Here is a 12,221-nt window from a genome sequence, read left to right as displayed (position 1 = left end):
GGGTACTTGGGGGTCAGTAGAAAGTAAGCTCAGGCTATTCCCCAGCCCCAGGGGGAGGGTCACTTTTGCATGATTAATTTCTTTCTGCTTCCTACAAGCACATGTAGGTACTTGTAAGGAGTGAAACACTACTTCTTGTGCTGTCCACAGTGGCATAATGGGTCCTGTTTGGTTGTCTTGTGTGTGGGTATTTTCTACCCAAAATGATAGAGTGAGAATTTGATCTTGCCCTCAGTTCTACTGTACAGCCGAATCTCTGCATGTGGATCTCATGTATTTGGGGAAAGCTTAGCCAGACTGTGGTATTTGTAACTGGGAAATCCTTCCCACCAGAGGGGTTCTGTTGTTTAGAGAAGAGTGACTTTTTTGAGGAGGCAAAGCTTTGTGTTTCATAACTGCAGCTTCATATATTATAGGTGTATCTACACATGATTAATATGCATGAATAAACTCTAGAGCGTATTGCTCAGGAGTTTTCGCGCGCAGCACATGGAGTCCAGTCACAACAGTCCAGGTTGGCAGGGGGCCCCGGGGAACCTTTATTTCACGGTGTTTTGTCACCCTTGTGAATAAAACCTTACATCACTTATGTTACCTCCTCGCTGGCCATGATTCAAGTCTGATCTGGTCACTTTTACACTGTACAGTTCCTCATTCACTTTCTAGTAGTTTTATCACTTAATGGCTTCTTATGGTGCCCCATTTTGTTTATCTTCAGCTGACACCATACACTAGCAATTAAAAAGGTATTTTTCATGACTTCATTAGAGCTGGAAACCCAGGTTTCTTTCTAATCATGCTAAATATTATCAGTAATCTTGGTAAGCCTATCTTTCACAATGAGTCTGACTATGCTTTGCATCATTTTTGTTGAGTAATGTCTGGCCTCATTTCTTTCACCTGGTATTTCTTTAAATCTAGGAGGGTGATGTGTGTGTGTGGTTGGTTTTTGTGTTGTTTTTTAAGTGGCTTCTACTTGTGTTTCCTATTCCAACATTCAGATTGCTTGTCAACGTGCCAAAGGCGGTTTAATGAACTGTTTTCTACTTGTTATTCTTAGGAGTTTGAAGACAAAAATTATTTGAATTTTTTCAAACAAGATTTTTCCTCCTACAGACTTGTCACCCCTCTTTTTTGTGAGCCCTTTTGTGACAGATTTCACCTATGTTTAAAAACACAAAAGAGTTGTTATTTTAGTACCAACAGTTCCAAAAACATTTATTCTATCCTGCTTATTCTGATTCTTTCCTATTCTTATTCTGACTGCTTTCCTGTCCTTTGCTGCACCTGGACATTAGTACAAACACAAAAGTCATACTGGAATACCAGGGCTGTGATTTTTTTCATGTTGTTTTCTTCTAAGGTCAAAGGGCAAAGTTGTCTGTCCCTGCAAGAACACACCTGGGGAAAGAGCAGTGAGGCTTTTAGTGTACCTAAATCAAGCACCAGCTTTATGGTAGAAACCTAGAGTTTCTACCAACTGGTGTAAACTTTTATTCCTTCATAAATCTCTGTAATGCAGTTTCATAGTGACCACAGCTCCTCTGCTCAGCCCTGCCTAGGACTGAATCCTAATAACTGTTACTACTGAAAATATAATACTTACAATGAAATGCAGGTTACTAGGAACTCAGTATCAAGCTATTGCCCACAAAATTGGTGAGATAAACAAGGTTAAGAAACATTGTTTCACTGAAGTCTGCTGGCAGATGGTTTGGTAGTGGTTCTGCTCCAGTTTCCAAATTAAATCTAAATGTTATTACCTGTGTGCACAGAGAGTTTTCTTTTTAAACAAGCTGGAAGATGAACACAGGTAGCTTTCCTTGTGCTCTTTTATTGCTGTGCTTTTGGAGCCAGATACTATTCCACTTACTCGGTGCCTTAGAGGACGTAGACACCAAGTACAGAAGTTGCTTTTTTTGCCATTTAAAGCGCTTTACTGGCATGACTTAACAGAAGTGCACGGCTTTACAGCACTTAATGGGTACAGTGCTTTAAATTAACTCTTGCTAAATGAGGTATTAAATCTGAATTCCTGTATTTTACAGCCATTTAGCAACCTACAGTACTTTAAATAACTTCTGTATGCTGGTCAAATTTTTGACCAGTGGAGAAGCCCCAGGAGGCTGCAGAGCTCTCCTTGCCTCCTAGCCTGGGAAGTGCAGGGAGGCTTAGGGGCCATCTCCCCTACAATCCCCCCCACCAAACAGTGCAGTTCTATCATGTTTAAGAGTGCTGTAACTTTTACAGTGCTGTAAAAAAGCTCTCTAGATTGCAGTACTGTAAAACGTGCACAGAGCACTTTGTATACACCCCTAAGCATGATTCTCTTCCACCCTGTTCGAGTCCTAAAAACCAATCAATGCATCTACTTTTGTAATATACTGTCATCTAACCCTTAAGACTGAGTCACAAAAAAGCAATAAGGTGGGTAGATCTTCCTCTTCCTTTTGTATTAACAGTTTTCATGGACTCAAGCAGGTTGTCATACTAATGTGTGTAACAGATGGAATAGACTCTGGCCCTTGCTCTCCAGCCCATCTAAGCAGAACAGGCAGTAATGCAAGTAGCACTTCCTCACATTGAAGACACTGGGATTACTCATGTGACCAAGGGTTTGGCATATTACAGCCTTAAATCAAGATAACCACATCAGTGTTGTGTTATGTTCAGTGTAAGCAAATTATAATGTGAACTGTGTCAGAGACAAACTATGTTGATGTTTACAAGTCTAGTTTGGATTCAGTATCTTATGTTCATGGGACATCAATCATAAAGAAGGACTTGGCATGATGGAAGAAGTGGAGATGATTGTTAAAACATTTAAGGGTTTTTAGTCGTATTGAATTGCAGCATCTTTTGAATGGGGTGGAGAGAGGTAAGAAATCTGTTTCTGGTTGACACTGGCTGACATTGGCAAGTTACTATGGTCTAACTAAAGTCCTGCTCTCATTGGGCATGTCCGGATGTACGCGTACATTTGGTTCCCTGGGGACAAGTAGCAGCAGTGCGTCTTGGGAAATGCCTGTACCACATGTGCTTTGGCACGTGGCAAGTTACTCCAGGGGCAGTAGGGGAGACTGGGGTCAGCACTGTGCTGGCCACCCTTACCTGGGGGCTTCCTGGGGATGCATCAATGGCGATCCTGCTGGGCGGAGCAGTGTGGCCCAGTTCCTCTTTAAAGCAGTGCATGCTGCACTCCTTTGGGTTTTTTTCCACAGATATCCAGGGGTCAGAAAAATGCGCAGAAAAAAATGGAGCAGCACATGCTCAGGAAGAACACCCTTGCAGCATGGAGAACACCAGACTGTGCAGTATGTGGCACTGCAAACAAGTTTGTGGCACCACATACTGGATGACCATGCTCATCTGGGCATGCCCATTGATGTCAACCATTTTTTCAGTTGACTTCAGTGAGAGTAGGATCAGGTCCTGGGTTGGAGCGAGTGAAGAGGAGGGAATTTTGCTCACATTTATGGTTTGTGAACTGGAAGTTTCTCAGGAATGCAACAATTCAGGAAATGACTTGAAGATTTACTGTCCTTGGGCTTCAGTTTACAAGGCACTGAAGGATTTATAATCCAGTGTTTGTCCACTGACAAGGATCAGAATAGAGGGATTTAGTGACTGTTTAATTGTAATCACATAATGGATAGTCCTATCACCACAGAATGTCATGTACTGCATGCAGTTACTCATTATTCAGTTATGCCTTAATGACAGGGGTTTCTTTTCACGAACTGCCTCAGCAAGTTGCCGGTTTTTTGTGTTTTTGTTTTGGGTTTTTTTGCTGATAGCAAAATTACTAGGCTGGAAAGGTAAGCCTTACACTGCTGCAACTGTAAAAACAACATAATCTACATAGCCTATGCATATATAAAAGAAATGAGACCTTTTTATATCATTATATTCAGGAGCAGATTAGAAATGTAAGGGACTGGAATAATTTAAAACTAAGCTGGACAAAACTCTATAGAAAGATACTGTGAGGGTTCAGTTTTTGGGATAAAGACTCCCTGTGAGGCGTGGGTTAGATAACTGGGTGTTTTCTGTCTCAAAGTCTGGTAGTCCGGAGCTTTTCTTTCTTCAGAACTGCAAAGAGAGTGGGATGCTCACCATGGGCTTTGCCAGGGTGGGCCCACAACTGTGAAAGTGCTTATGCTAGGGATGGAAAGAAAAGTGTAGTTGAAAAAAGTGTATTTTGAATTATGTGCCTCTGTCTTAATAACTAAGTCCTCTTTGACCCATGAATAGTGGGCCATGCCTTTACCTAATCTGCACCCTCTGGATCTGTCTTATCTGAGGCATCAATCATGGGAAAACTTCACAGTGGCGTTTCCTGACCCCTCTTCCCTGGTTCTGCATGTTTCAATGGAGCAGAGCAGTCCACACTCATATGCAATTATTTCTCAAATGCACTGTTGAAAGTTGGTGCAGTCTGTCCAGAACAGCACTTAGCAAGACTGGACATTTAAACAGTGAATTGCAAAAGCAAATAAAAAATGACACACCAAAAATCAGGGGTTCAAGCAGATTTAAGGCTTTGTTTTCAGTGTGGGGTCTGGGAAAGCAAACATTTGCTCTAGAACAGGTATGGTTTCAAATGGCAAGACTCAGGCCAGTCTATTTTCTAGTTTTGCTTCAGGTAGTGACTTAGCAGTTCCGATTCACTTGGGTTCAAACCCAAAGCTCTGAAGCAAAAACATATGTCTTAGTCTGACATCTTTCCAAGTGTCCACTTGAAACCAGACAAACCCCCCTTGTTTTCTGATGGCTTCCAGCCAGAGGTATAGGTCTTTTGAGGTTCACACAGCAGTCTGCCCAAGCATGCTCCCAAAGGTTCATTTAAAGGGGTCTCCTGCAAACCTGTCCCAGATTCTAAATCAGTAACAAAACCTGAGGAGCTGCCATACAACTGCAGTGCTGCTACAAGTAGCCCCTTGTGCTTATGATTTTAGATGCTTCTTATACTGAAGATATTTTATATCTGTGGAAGGAATACTATCAAAGATATTTCAGCTATGAACACATCTATTGTGTAACAGAAATCTCTTCCCTGGAGCAATAAGACAGCCTTTGTGGCTTTCCTATACCTAGTTAGATGAGGTTACTGATTAAGTCATTAGATTTGTGTTTACTGAGGCAGACAGCAAACAGGCCCAGAGGGTCTCTGTCTCAGGTCTGGACAGGTGCTGTGCATCTACAAACTATTAATTATCCTTTTTCTGAGCAAAACATTATATTACTGTGTTGACAAAAAATGCCACCACCTGTATTTTATTTAAATATTTGTTTTTATCAATGTGTAGAGTGCTTGTTGATGTAGCAGATAAATCCTACTATTACTCAACAACATGCCTGGCCCTACATGTTTTTATAACTATACTTCAGATTTGTTGAGATAGAAAACTGTTCGATTGAATTGAACAATTAAAAGTTAATTGGGAAAACTCATCATAGGATACTTTATATTATCTATCAAGTTGGGTTTTTTTCCTTCAGAATCGGTGAGTGAGCTGTTTTTTATTAATTAGCCGTATTCAGGCCAAAAGACTAAATTCAAAGGGGAACAAAAAAATCCAAAACAGAAAAAAAAATTGGAAGAGAGGCTAACTACAGTTGGGAAAATTAGAAGCACAAAAGTTTGTGATTTTCTCTGATAAGCTACAGAATGGGTAGCAGGTTAAATCTGACACCCAAGTACTTCTCCATTAACCCTTCATATGCAAGTACAGTCCCAGAGTCAAGGACAACCGAGCACTGAAGCTTTTGATTCTCCACTCTCTTGCAGATTGTTTAATTGTTTATAGTCATGCAAAGATAAATAAGATAGCCAAGGAAAGTGTAGGTCCTTAACTGAGTGCAGAAGGCAGTCTACTTATGGAAGAGATGGAGAATTCTGAAGTATTTAATGCCTTTTTTTACTTAAAGTCTTCATGAATAAGGTCAGCTACTACGTGAAATGCAGTTAGCAGCAAAGTATTTCAAGGAGATAAGTGACACAGAGTACTGAAAGAATAGGTTACGGATTACTTGGATATCCGGTGAGGTCTCAGATAACTGTAAAAGGCCAAATATAGTGTTCATCTTTAAGAAAAGGAAGGAAAAGGATCCAGGGAATTATGGTTAAGTCCGACTAATTGCAATACCAAGACAGATCATGAAGCAGATCATCAAGGAATATATTTCGAAGGACCTAAAAGAGAACAGGTTATCAGAAACAGTGCATGAAGTCATTAAGTGAATAATATCTTACCAGCTTGGTTTCCTTCTGTTACAAGATGACAGGCTTTGTGGATGGGGGAAGAGAGCAGTGGTGGGGTAGACCTTGATGTTAGCGAGGCTTTTGGGCACTGTTTCCCCTGACCTTCTCATTAGTAAGCTAAGAAAATACAGACTTGGATGAAAATACTGTAAGAGAGATATCTAACTGGTTGGATTATCATGCACAATGAGTAGTCCTTAACAAGGTTAAGTCTAGTTGGGAGGAGGTATCAAGTGGAGTCTGTTTTGGGTCTGTCTCAGGGGTCTGTCTTGAGTCGTCATTGTTTAATATCTTCATTAAATGATTTTTTGAGGATGGAATTGAGTGTATGCTTAGCAAATTTGCAGATGGCACTGTGCTAAGTAAAGTTGTAGACTGGAAGGTACAGCTAAGATTCAGAATACTTTGACAAACTGGAGAAATGGCCCAAAATCAGTTAAATGCAGTTCAACAAGGACAAGTGTAAATGCGTGCACTTAGGATGGAAAAGTTGAATGCACAAATATGACTTGAGAAAGGCTGACTAGACTGTAGTACTGCAGAAAAGAGCTTTGGACCATAAATATAATCTGTGCTAACAGTATGCTATTGTTGGAAAAAAAACCCCAAAACAATAGTATAGTGGGCTGTATTAATAGTGTGTCACTTACAAATCAAGGGAAGTGATCTTTCCACTCTATTCAGCAGTGGATAGGCCTCAACTAGAGTACTTGTGTCTCATTTTGGGACTTCAGGAAAGATGTAGACAAACTTAAGAGAATAGTAAATAGCAGCAAAAATGATTAGATGTCTGGAAACCATGACTTGCAAGGAAGGGCTGAAAGAACTGGGATTATTTAGCTTGGAGAAGAGAAGACTTGGAGGTGAGGGTGATGACAATCTTCAAGTACCTGAAGGATAGTTAGGAAGATGGAGATAATGGTCTTAAATTGTAGCAGACTATATTTAGGATGGATATTAGAAAGAACATTTTTAACTATGAGGATGGTTAAGCATTAGAACAGGTTATACAAATTGAGTGTGAAATCATCATCCTAATAAATATTTAAGAGCTGGTTAGGCAAACATCTGACTGGGATAATTTACATGGGAGTGATCCTGACCTAAAGTAGGGAGTTAGATTAGATGAACTCCTGAGAAGTTACACCAGCGCTACAGTTAATAGGTCTCGTAGATCCCTTCCAGCCCTACTTTTTTAGGATTCTGTGGAAATAACTGTAAAGCATATGCAAAATGCTGACATTTTTATTTGTTTGTTTTGCATCTTTTTTGCCTATGGGGTAAATGACTGCCCAGGTGCAGAGCAGTGGAGATGCTGCCCCCTGTTTGACAGCCACTTAACAGATGCTTTTGGGGAAACTAAAATGCCTTTAATGACTAGTGAATAACCCATGGATACTTTGATTACTGGAGAAGTATGTTGTCAATTGAGAAAAATTAACACCAGGTCTACACACCATTATTATACTAGTGTAACTACAGCAAATCATTTTTAAAACTATTTTTACCTAAACACTTAAGACTAGTGCAATCCTAGCACAGATGCCCTTCTATCAACATAAAGGCCCCTTATATTAGCATAGCTTAGTCCCATAAAACACCTTTTACAGGACATAACAAGAATAAGGTATAAAGCACTTTTAATATAACCTATATCCACAGAGGAGTAGAACCTGTATCCACAGTGGGAGGAGTATACAGTTTTCCTGTGAAGATAATCCTAAAGCTATCAGGGCAAATTCAACTTAACTTACTGATAAAAGAAATATAGACTTACAGCTCTGATTCTCCCTTCCCTTATAGTTTTACACTGCAGTATTTTTGTTATTGTAGTTACTTCTGGCTTGCTAAGAAAGGAGAAGCAAGTCCTGTATTAATCACAATTCTTATCTAGTGTGAGGTATGTTGTAGTAGATACATGAATTAGTCCCTAAAACTATAAAAAAGAAAAAAAAAGTGGTTTTCTTTTTATTTTTCCTGTTGAAGAAGGTCCTTTTGTTTTTTCCTACCATATTTAAATTAGCAAAGAATTCCATGAGACATCTGATACCCAAGATATTTATACCCTTAAAAAAAACTGATCTTTCTTTTATACAATTTTCTATTAGATTAAATGGGTGTACTCCTGATTCACTGAAATATATAACTTTAATGATGCCAGGATTTCTTCCCATCTCTTTCCGCTTGTTCCATCAATTATGTCAGCAGTCTTAGTTTTGTGGATTTTCCCTACATTTGTTAGGAAAATAGTAGTTCCTGCTAGGCTATTTGACTCTCTATCTATGTAAATTCTCCATAGGGAGTAGTATTGCATTTCCTCATTATACTAGAGTCTATTCTAGGGGGAGTTTAAGTGCAAATTGATCTTAGAGAAATAGCCATTATCATGTTTAGTAACAGGCAGTCTATCAAGACCATTCTTTAGATTGAGTTGTTAGGGAGTAATGTTTCCTTGGTATCAAGATAAACTATTTTTAGAGAGCTTGTGAAACTTATGACACTAACAATTGAAAACTACATTCCAACTTTCCTGGCCCCTCACTGTTTTCTTTCTTCTTATGCCCACTGGACCAGGGCACCTCATTGTGAGTCTGCCCACATTGTTTTTCCTGTGGTTTGGAAGTGGCTTAAAAATCTTTTTTCTTTTTTTTTTCTTCTCGACAGTTTTTAAAATGAGTTCTGGATGACTGGCTTCCTCCTAAACTTTGCATCCCTTTTCCTAGTCTCTGAGGAATTCAACAATTTGTTTTAAAAAGCTGTTAGCTGAGGAGCTGGGAAAAAGGGTCTCTTTCTGGGAGTGCACGTTCCCAAAGACTATGATGATGTCAGGATAAAAACACACATTCCAGCTTCTCTTTTGTTTTTCCAAAAATAATTAAATGTAGCAAATGCATAGAAAGTCTATAAGACTTTCATAAACCTTTTGTCTCGTACTATTACCTGTAAATAAGATGCTGTATCTGCTTTCTTTGCACAGGTAAGTTATCACTTTAGACTACAATCTCTCCCTAATAAACTAGATAACACTGTAAATCATTAAACAGTCACAATTGTTGTGTTGGTGCCCTGTTTCCAGAGTTGTAGGTGTTGCCATTTTCATGTGGTACCATGAATATTTAACTCTGCATCTATTATCATAGAATAATTAAGGAAATAAGTTGTGATTGTATTCAGCATGAAAAGTGACTAATTAGATTAGAATAACAGCTGGGACACAGAGGCACCAAATGAAAAAAAAATAAAAAACCCAAGAAAAACTGCTACTCATTTTGGGTGAATTATACTTTTTCTTTTCTTTAACTGAAAGCACATTCTGACTTGTGTGAAGGAAGTATGTATGGCGGGGGGGGTGTATGAATTATCCATTTTATACATGCATGCGTGTACACACTCATACTGTGAAAAAAAACCATAAAGAGGTCTTTGGGGAGGAAGTCTACAATGCTACTTTTATGGCACTTTTGTTCACATGGTTCCTTGGAAGACAGGGGTCAGTCCCCTACGCCAGTGTCTGACAACCTTTTATAAGTCATGGGCTGGAACAACCAGTCCAACACAAGTTGCATGGCTTCAGTGGTTCATTAGCAGTAGGGACCCATGCTGGCACTAGGCACCTGGGAGCTGCACCCTTGTCACCACTTCTCCCAGCCCCCCTGCTCCCCAGCTGTAGCACAAGTGCAACTTCAAATTTGTGGGGATCTGCACCAGGATCAGACATCTGCAAACTGGGTCTGCACTGCTGCTGCTTTTCCCTGCACCCTCGTTACAGCCAGGGGAGGAGGTAAGGGAGGAGAAGTGGCAGGTTGCAGATGCTTGGCCCTAGTGCCACTTCCTACAGGCTGGAAGCTGTAGGCATACCACGGCTAAGGATTGGGGGACTGGAGGAAGCGGCAGTGGTGTAAGCTTAGCTCCCAGCTATCTTGCCTCATCCTGGGCATTCGAAAAGCCAGCTTGCTGCTGACATGCCCAAGAAACTACCTCTCCCATTTCATGTTGGAGCCATGATGGCAGAGCGAAGCCACAGATGTGTGGGCACAGGTGGAAGTTGCTTGTCCCCAGCACAGCTCAGACTGGATCATGAGACCCTGAGGGCTATATCTGGCCTGCAGGTCATATATTGCCAACTCTTGTCCTGAGCCCTGTAGAACCAAACATTGCATCAGTTTCAACATCCTCTTAGGTTGTGAGGGAGTTTTGATATGCTGCCTCAGCTCTGCTTCTGCCCCTAACAATCTCTGCAAGCTCTGTTAGGTTGAGGAGGCCCAGTTGTTAGAGCAGACCCTGTCCTCAAAGAGAGATTCACTCCCCACATAGAACCTGTCAAAGAATTTTCTCTTTCCAAGATGTCCATAGACTGTTTCTACTGTGAACTAATACCTGCCATATTAATGCTAGCCACAGTCAACATTAATGAAAAATTTAAACAAAATAAACTAGAAAAATTGAGGTTGGCCTCTTCCTCCCTTTTATTTTAATTGATCTGTTTTTGGAATATGCATTATTTTGTTCTTGAAATGCGCATACCTTTCTGTAACTTCTTTTGCACCTGCAACCAGTCTTTCTAACAGACATCTTTCTTTGCTCCATTGGTTTTTAAGCTGAAATACAAGTCTCCAGTATAGGAAGCAGGTGTCTTTTTCCTTCAGTAAACCATTGTACCAAGGCTTCTTTTTATGAGGGAGGGGCAATATGCATCTCCTATGCTGTCCTAATTTAGAATAGGGTTTTTTTTGTTATTATTGATTTGCTGCTGATATCAGATTAGTTGAATAAGCCTTTAAGTTCAAAAAAAGGTTTTTCTGAGGGAACTGGTACAGTACATGGAAATGATGACTCTAAATGATGAGAGTCCTTTCTCATTACTTATCTTGGCAGAGAGAGAGAGGGAAACTACATTGGGTGAATAGAAATTGGAGACCAATATATTTAGTTGCTGGCAGATGGAGGTTTCACTCAAGTTCGTTGCTCTCCCACTCTTCCAAACTTACCTACGAACAAGTGATTCTTTGTGCACAGTGAACTTCAGGCCCCTTTCCCATCTCTGCCCCCATCCTACCCCTCCTTCATGAAGGTGTCAAGGGCATATTTCTTGAAGGCTTTCCTTGTTTCAGTGACTCAGAAACCTCTCAGTCTTCTCCAATTATCTTTCAGCTCACAGGTTTATTCTTTTTTATTATGCTACCTGCATATTCCCAGACAGGTAAGGCCAATTCTTTCCCATGCATTTCTGTACTCTGCCCTCATCATGCAAACTTCTTTTCATGCTCAACAGAGCAGGTGAAGTATGCTGATTTGGTTTTGAGTCTCTCTGATGAGGCAAACCAGGTGCCTAGCTTTTTCTCTCCCCACCCCCCACAAAAAAATCCTAACTTGAGTTGCGTGTAGAGGACAGGGATGGGGTAACTGCCAACTGTGACGAACAACAACAGTTTGGGAGAAGGGGGAGAAAAGAGAGTACCAGGCTTGTACAGTGCTCCATATTCTGTGGAACAGAAATCTGTGAGCAGGGCTGCAAGATGTGCTTTCTTTCAGACCCAAACCCCAGAGTTTTCCCTGCTTTTTCAAACTCGCTTGTTTTTCCTCTCCTTAAGCAGAATCACTTCTAAAACCTTCCTGCCAAATGCTCAAAACTAGATCTAGCTTATAAATTGAAGTGCACATAATTGTGACCCATGTTACAAGATTTGTGGTATCTCATGTTCCACTTAAAGCCTCAGCTCCTAAAGCCAAATGAATAGTGGAGAATCTGTTTGCTTTTCAAGTAAGTGCATGAAACATTACCTTAAAAACTAAAACAGACCAAGCAAGCTACTAAATAAAATAAGAACAATAAGAATCCTAAATGTGTTGTTTCAAGCCTTGCGGTTTTTCAGACAATATCATTGTTTTGGAGCTGGACTTGCATTTTTTTTTAATGGTGGGCATTAGCAACACCACATTTTTGCCTGGCTGATTT

At 40.2% G+C, this 12,221-nt stretch overlaps 1 protein-coding gene across 5 annotated transcripts in view; it reads left to right on the top strand.

The window, feature by feature from the left end:
* PLEKHG4B (pleckstrin homology and RhoGEF domain containing G4B) overlaps window positions 1-12,221 on the top strand; it is a 233,603-nt gene that overhangs the window by 134,878 nt on the left and 86,504 nt on the right. The gene's annotated exons all lie outside the window — the stretch shown is intronic.

Source organism: Crocodylus siamensis, chromosome 5 (genome assembly GCF_052110815.1).
Source record: "Crocodylus siamensis isolate JL-2025a chromosome 5, ASM5211081v1, whole genome shotgun sequence".
NCBI classification, from domain to species: domain Eukaryota; kingdom Metazoa; phylum Chordata; order Crocodylia; family Crocodylidae; genus Crocodylus; species Crocodylus siamensis.
This window is presented reverse-complemented; position numbering and strand designations above follow the sequence as displayed.